The sequence below is a fragment of the Alnus glutinosa genome, chromosome 1, assembly GCF_958979055.1.
Source record: "Alnus glutinosa chromosome 1, dhAlnGlut1.1, whole genome shotgun sequence".
Lineage (NCBI taxonomy): Eukaryota > Viridiplantae > Streptophyta > Magnoliopsida > Fagales > Betulaceae > Alnus > Alnus glutinosa.
In genome coordinates, this window is record NC_084886.1 from 34,493,454 (window position 1) to 34,501,630 (window position 8,177).

The window sequence follows — 8,177 nt, forward strand, 5'->3', positions numbered from 1 at the left end:
GGCTAGAGTAGTTGAAAAAGACAGATTCTTGGAACTTTGTGTTTTCAGATTATAACTAAACTAACTTTGTCAACTCTACTATTACTGTTACTACTACAATAATTCTATCATATGAATTAATTTTTGTGCCTTGATCACTTATGTATACTCTTATTATTGTTTCTTATATTATATCTATGATAATGATGATGACGATGTGTTGCATATATATCATTGTATATAGTACAAGAAATGACTGCTAATAATAGCATTATAATAATATATATATAGGGATAACTTCACTTAATGGTACCGAACTATCGGCTTATTTGATTTAAGGGTACTGAACTTTAAAATTTCTCAAACTAGGGTATCTAATTTTTTAAACGTCTCAATTTCAGGTACTCCATTAGAATTTACTGTTAAATCCTGCCAAAATTCTCAAAATACCCCTCCATTTTTTTAAGAAAAAAGGAAAAAAAAAATTGCTAGTATTTAGGTGTTGGTCAGAATTTTAACGGAATTTGCAAAAAACCCATGCCTTAATCTTTGAAATTTTTTATAAAAAATAAACATAGGGGTATTTTAGAAATTTTGGCAGGATTTAACGGCAAATCTTAACGGAGTACCTGTAATTGAGACGTCTTGAAAATTGGATACCCTAGTTTGAAATGTTTTGAAGTTCAGTACCCTTAAATGAAGTTATCTGTAATATATAAGAAAATATTTGAGATACTATATAACCTTTAGTACAAAATCATTTACAAACAAATTAATGTGATAATTTGTAATTTGTGAAATAATTAAGAGTGTATGATTAACAAGTTACCCATTATAATTATTTTACCAATTACAGGCTGCCACCTCAGTTTATAAAGGTTATGCATATATGTATGTGGCTTAGTAAATTTCAAAAAAGAAATGTGGGAAAATTCTACTATAACTAGTTCGACCTGGTAATCAGGGATGGAGGGGCAGGGTCCATGCCACATTGCCACCTCCCCCTATATCCTAAAAAAAAAAATATTATAGGATGGAAAAAAAAAATTCTAAAAAATTTTAAAAAATAAGATAAAAAATAAAAATTTAGCTTATTAGCCCCTATAAAAAAAAAATTTGGCCATTAGCCACTGCCCATAAAAGCTTCGTTCCGTCCTTGCTAGTAATATGTAGTAATAGCACCTTACATGTTGAGGCACCCATTAAACATGTTAATTATTTTCCCATGCAAAACGTTTTCGATCAGCATGAAAATGTGTCAACCCTCGTTTATTTTTTATAAGCTAATATATATATATATATATATATATATATATATATATATATTTATTTATTTTCTTATTTTCTTACATTATGGAACTTTGATTTTCATTACTGTCATTAATTAGCTCAGTAAGTTTGTTGCCTTAATTAGTCCATAATATGTGCGATTTATTTATTTATTAATTGGGTAGTGACTTATTGTTGCAGCAGCTAGATGATAAACTGCAGCTATCAAGGATATAAGAGAAACCCTAAAAAGAAAGAAAAAAAAGGAAGAAAAAAGAAAAAGGAAAAACCAACACTTTTCTTTTGGCTGATAACGATATTAACCCAACACACAAAATGTAATATATATATATATATATATAGTTTCACAGATTCAATAATAAATTTGCAAAAGAGATGTATATATATATATACACACGATTCATTTATATTTTGAATAATTAGAGAAAGGAATATGCTCGGTGTCACTTTCTATATAATCTTATACTAAACAACGTTAATTAAAAAAGAGAATAAAAACATTTTTCATGAAGTCATCGTAAGTCTTATAGAAACCTGAGAAAGCAACTCCTCCAACCCCCTTAACTTTAAGTCTTCATTTATGCCTAAACAATTGGGTCGAGTTGAAGAATTAATTTCTATAAACTTTCCATCTTTTGGCGGCTAATGAAATGAATTGATTAAGCTTCCATTGATGTAAAGAAATGTTTTCAAATTAATTATAAATACAGTATCTCAATGGAGGTTATTCCTTACCAACAACTAAACAAAATGACAATTAAGCTGGTTGCTCGGAAATTAGCTCACTACATACAGGTACGTAGCAGTTTGTGTTCCCATGTCGGGTTCGGCTTGTTTCGAAACTAGAGTATAAAACTATATATAGGTCAACCTAATTTGACCAATTTAATTAGACGGGTCAGACTCCTAAACCCCAAACTTTTAATTTCGTATTGGGTCGTGTAAAAAAGTGGCAATCCTAAAGCACACGGTATAAGCATACATATCCAATTGCAAGAGAGAAATTAATTTAATTGATTATTGTTTGTAAAAAGAAGAAGTCTTTTAAGGGAGATTCCATTGATGGTGGTCCATGAGTTTGCAGCCTTCCTTGTCTGATACAAAGCACATTTTGCTTATAGAAAATAAGGTGATGGGGTATGTTTATAGTGTGGTCCTCGAGAACGCCAAAGTCGTACGTACGTGCGTTACAAGTTACAAACAACCTTTCCGTCTCAATTTCATCAAAATTATGGCTCAAGCCATGGACCCCCAATCATTTATATATATATATTTACTAAATTGATGGATGACTATATTATTTATCACCAATTAAAATTCTCTTAGCTAGATATTTCCTTTACTATTATTTATCATTTTTTTTTTTTTTTTTTTTTTAATTTTAGAAAAAGGGCAGGCCGGAACTACAAGTAATTGAGATCAACTATGGTTATTTTACTTGGGCCTAGACGTTGAAAACTGCAGGCACTCTCTCAAATCCTTTATCATTATCTATACTAGCAAGGTACCAATGAGTGATGAGAGGCTTTTGGGACTTTCGGAAAAGAATTGTATTTTCGCCTTTAGTTAGAGTAAAAAAATGCACTCTTTGACTTTTAATTTTTTTTTTTTCTATTTTTTTATTCATGGGTTTCTCTCTTCGGCACAAAAAAGAATTTTTTTTTTAATTTTTTTTTTTATAAGTACTTTGAACCAAACCAAACACCAAAGAAATTGGTGTGAAATATAGGAAAATAAGAAAAACAGACAAAACACTTTTAACACTTTAACAAACCGACAGAAGAAATAAAGGTGGATCTTTGCCACTGTCAATTTGGATTGAGGAACCGAGAGATAAACCAGGAGGGTAGTTGGGAATGCTGTCAGAAGAGACTCCAGCTACGGCCCTTCGTGCCAAATAATGGGCACAGAAGTTTTGCACTTCGATCAATTTTCCTAGCGGACCAGGAAAGATGGGGTGGAATAGTGTCAATGGAATTTTGGATTATAGGAGAAATTCGCCAATCCTGAGCCACCGAAGGATTTTGCAATGCCAGAATAACTATTTGCGAGTCACCTTCAAAAATCACCCGAGTAAGCTTGAGAGAGATGGCCAAGGAGATAGCAAGTTGAGCAGCTAAAGCTTCACCTTCATTTGGAGTACATGGAAGACTGATGATAGATTCTGTTTGAAGAATTTTCCCTTGAGAGTTCCGACACACAACTGCCTGGGCTGAGAAGTTGGCCCGAATAGCAGTGTCAAAATTGATTTTGAAATAAGAAGGATCAGGGGGAATCCATGTTTCAATAGATGGTGCAGAGTTAAGAACTTTCCAAGCCCTGTAGTGATCAAGAGCAACCTTGTTAATGGTGCAGGACAGAGTTAAAGCGTCAAAGGAAGAACCTTCGTGAAATGCTTTATTTCGATGGGTCCAAAGAAGATCACAAGCCACAGACGCAAAAATTTGGAAATAGTGAAGATCTATCTGAGGGATCTGCAGATATTTGTCTGGAAAAAGAATGACCTTAATTCAATCCACCATAGTATGAAAATGAAACACTGCCGAATCCAACGGCCTTGGGGAAAGCCGCCAGAGAATTCTCGCAAAACAGCATCTAAAAAACATATGAGATAGGGAGTCCTCTCTGTTACTACACAAGGGGCAGTTGGAGAGAGAATCCATTGTAGAAAAAACTGAATTTACCCGTTCCCTAGTGGGGAGGATGTTCCATGCAATTTTCTAAAGAAATAATCTCAAGCGGTCATTTAGATTTAGATTCCAATTTTTCTTCTAGAAATCCGGGGATATACTCGGCAAGACAGGTAGATCATCTTGAGAGGATTTGATTTGGAGATAGACTGATTTGGAGGAAAACTTCCCCGAGTTAGAGAAGGTCCAAAGAAACTGTGGCTGTGAAATCAAGGAGATACGAATTTTTGAAATCTCAGAAACTGAAACCTCATCAAACACAGATCGCAGGGCTTCCAAATTCCATTGAGTTGTACCAACATGAACAAAATCCGAGATAAAACCAACTGGGAATTCTCTATTATTCGGGAATTTTGGTTGGGGAAGAAATGAAGGCATAGTAGGAATCCATGCCGTTGTCCAAATAGGAAAGTCAGAACAGGTTGAAACTTGAAGACAAGCACCAGAGGCTAGCAGTGGTTTACACTTTTGAAGTCCTTGCCAAAACCAAGAAGTTGAGGAACTACTGGGGGCCGGCAAAAAATTCCTATAAGAAATATATTTTTGATGAAGTTGCTGAACCAAAACCTTAGGAGCCTCGTTGAGGAAAGTCCAACCAAGTTTAGTTAGAAGGGCTAAATTTGTAGATTTCATGTCCCTAATCCCCAAACCTCCTTGAGCCCGAGGCATATAGATGGAGCGCCAAGATTTGAGAGTCAGATTTCTAGATTTTTCCTTGGGAAAACCCCACCAGAAATTTTTAAAGTGGCGATCCAAAGAAGTACAAATGGAATAAGGGAAGAGGAAAGTACTCATGGCATAAGAAGGAATGGCTGCAACAGTAGCCTTGATGAGCACTGTTCGACCAGCTTGAGAAAGAGTCTTGGCGCGCCGACCTTCAATTTTATTCAGCACTTTATCCAAAAAAAAAAAAAAAAAAAAAAAAAATTTAAAATAAAAGAAAATGCTGATGTGAAATCTGTCATGGCAATGTTGCCATAACACATGCAGTGGTTAAGATATTACTGTATGGGATACGATATGATGGGTTTAACAATTCTCTGCTACTCATGAACAATAATATATAATTCTTTTTGTTTTCTTTTTCTCGTCTGAATATTGTCCTGACAATTTCCAAAACTTGAGATTATTGAAATAACACACATCCATCCGAAAAATGAGGGAAAATTTTAGACACAACTGAGATGATCAGATGGTAATCTAAATTATGACGATCCACTAAGGATAAAAAGAAAGTTGATCATCATAAACAAAAATTCTGAGTTCGAATACTGTCTCCGTCATTAACCTCTTATTTCAATTAAATATAACATGTCTCGGGTCTCACCTGTTAACGGAGAGTTTGAGCCTACACGTGAAGAGAAGAGTATTAGAATATTATTAAATGATTAAATTCATATCTTCCAATCAATTTAAACTTTTGAGATAAGTGATGATTTAATAAATGAGAATTGATATAACCCCAAAAAAAACCCGTTGACGTTAGAAAATAATATTAGATATAAAAAGTAAAAAAAAAAAAAAAGACTACTAGCTAGGGTTGGAATTTAGTTATGAAATTGGTTTATAATTGGAGCAAACTTAAAAGGATGAAGATGGATAAAGGCTCAAGGAGTTGGGTCAAAGTTTGCAACCTTTTTATTTATTTATTTAATTTTTTTTACTCGATAATGGTTCAAATAATTGGTGCAGTTGGGAGATTCAAAAATAATAAAAAGCCACCCTGCCATGTCCCAACTAAAAAAGAGAAGGCCCCCACCCCCCACCTCACCCCAAAATATATGCCATCCTTTTTCCCTGCCGTCCACCCCCTTATCATCCTAACATACTTTGTTCTTTCTTCTAGTGGATTTACATGCTGTATTTTTATTTCATAAAAATTCTACAATTCTGCTCATTTCAAGACATATTAATGTGTAATAAAGGATGGCAAATATATATAGTTTAGGACTAGGAGTGGGAAATGAATTAGGTTCTGATTTTAGGATCAGAATAAGCTAGAGAATAAAAATACTGTGTTTTATGTCTAGAAGGACAAGAGTGGATAACCAAAAAAGAAAGAAAGAGAGAGGCTAAATTAGTGAATTATTTTCTAGGGTTTGAACATCTATCAAATCGATCCTTATGATACATGAAGACTCAATTGATCGCACTCGAACCTTAGATCTAGGGTACCTAGGAAAAAGGGAGAAGGTAAGCTCGCAGACTTTGTCGGACATGTCGATGAGGGAAGTCTCTGATACTTTAAGTCGGTGGGTGAACTCGCAAAGATAGAGATGACTAAGAAATTAAACAAACGAAAGCTTAAGGGAAAAAGAGTGGGAGTAGTTGAATACATCCCCCCCCTCCACTTTTATTAAGCATCGTTTCCCGCCTTGTTTCCTTGTAGAATTCGTTTGTTAGAGAGACACCATCGATAGGGAATACCAAAATGGTATTCTTGCCTTTTGGTCGGCAGCCGTTGTTGCGTATTCCCTCGTTGAGGATCTAGGGGCAATTCGGTGACATGCCATGGGTGTTGTTCCCTACTTCGTGTCTTGTAGCTTTAGTCTTAAGACTTCCTCAATGGGCCCACTTGGTCTGTTGAGGATTTCCTCTTGGGCTCACTATTAGGGGTTATGGGCCAATAGTGCAAGCCTTTTGGGGTGGATATTAGGTACAAAATACAAAAATTATCTTAATAATCCTTATAAGCTCCTCTATTAAATTTTGATAATTTCGTACAAATTGTCCATTTTCTTTTTTTTAATTAAGTCCTTACGAAATTACAATTATATATATATATATATAGGACTAGGGATGACAGAACCACCTTCAAAAGTCTTTTCAGTGTAATTTTGATTTGGCCACCCCAAAAGGTGGCTTGAAGGGAGTAGTCTACAGTCCTAAAACCACCATCAAATACCTTTTGGGAGTGGTTTTGCCAACCTAAAAGGTGGCTTAAGGGATGGCTTGCTTTTGGAGGTGGTTGAGCCATTCCTTAAAGACTTAAAAGATTCAGAGATGGTTTGGCCACCATCTTAAACCACCTATTGAGAGTTATTAATCGTCCCCAAAACTGGCCTATAAGAGTAGCAGAATTGCTCTCAAACAAACCACTCCTAATGGTAATTTAAAAAGTGTAGTCGACCATCCCTAAAGACGAACCACCCCCAAAGGAGGCTTGAAGGATGGTTGAGCCATCCTAAAAGCCTTTAGGGGTGGTCTCCAAAACTTGCTTCTAAGGTGATGCAACCACCACCAATGACCTTTTAAAGGTAGTTCTTTATTTTTCATTTTTTTTTAATTTTTTTTTATTTGAGAATAAAATTATAATTTCGTCAAAATTCCATCAGAAAAATGAACGCAATTTGTATGGAAGAATCGATTTGATGCAGGAGCTTAAAAAATTTTATACCATGGAGATCATTTTGTTTTTTGTTTTTTTCATACAGATTAATTTGATACATGTCCACCAAGCCTAAGAAATAATTTAGTAATTTAAGCAAAAGGAAATCCCCAATCACACAGCCATCAAAAGGCTTGTTGGGTGATGAATCTTGCTCTCAAAATAGATGGGGTATGTCTTGCACATCTCCTGATCCAAATGTTCCATAAAAAAAGAAAAAAAAGCTTGAAAGGAATTAATAAAAACCCATAAATCAATATATAACAAGTATTCACGATTTAACTGTATCCAGGTAGCCATCAACTACACTATCCATCTAAATCATGCGAATTCGAAAGCAGGTGAGATGAACAAGATGAGAAAGGAAAGAAGAAGAAGAAAACAATGTACAATTTCCAAACCTTGTGTAGGTACATCATAAACTGATTTCAAAAAAACTCTGAAAACGAGGAGAAAGTGTCATAACACTAGATCCCAAAAGGCAAAGGTAAGAGTATCTAATTCAGATGGTCAGGAAACATGACTAAAGAAGAAGTGACACCATGTTTCATGCTAGACAAGCAAAAACTGACGGATTCTCGAAATAAAATTATGCCAAATCATGAGGTTGTCGAAGTGATTCTGTCTGCGAAAATACAAGTGGAGAAAACACAAGTGTCTTTTGCTGGTGTATGCTATATGCCTCCAAGAATCTTAAATAGATAAAATGGGGAAAATCATTTGGATAAAAGCTACATATTCATTATAGCAGATACTGATTTTGATGGCTCATTCATTATGTTGTTTGAATGCAAGCCACAGAAGCCTGGAAAATCAACTTGTTGACACAA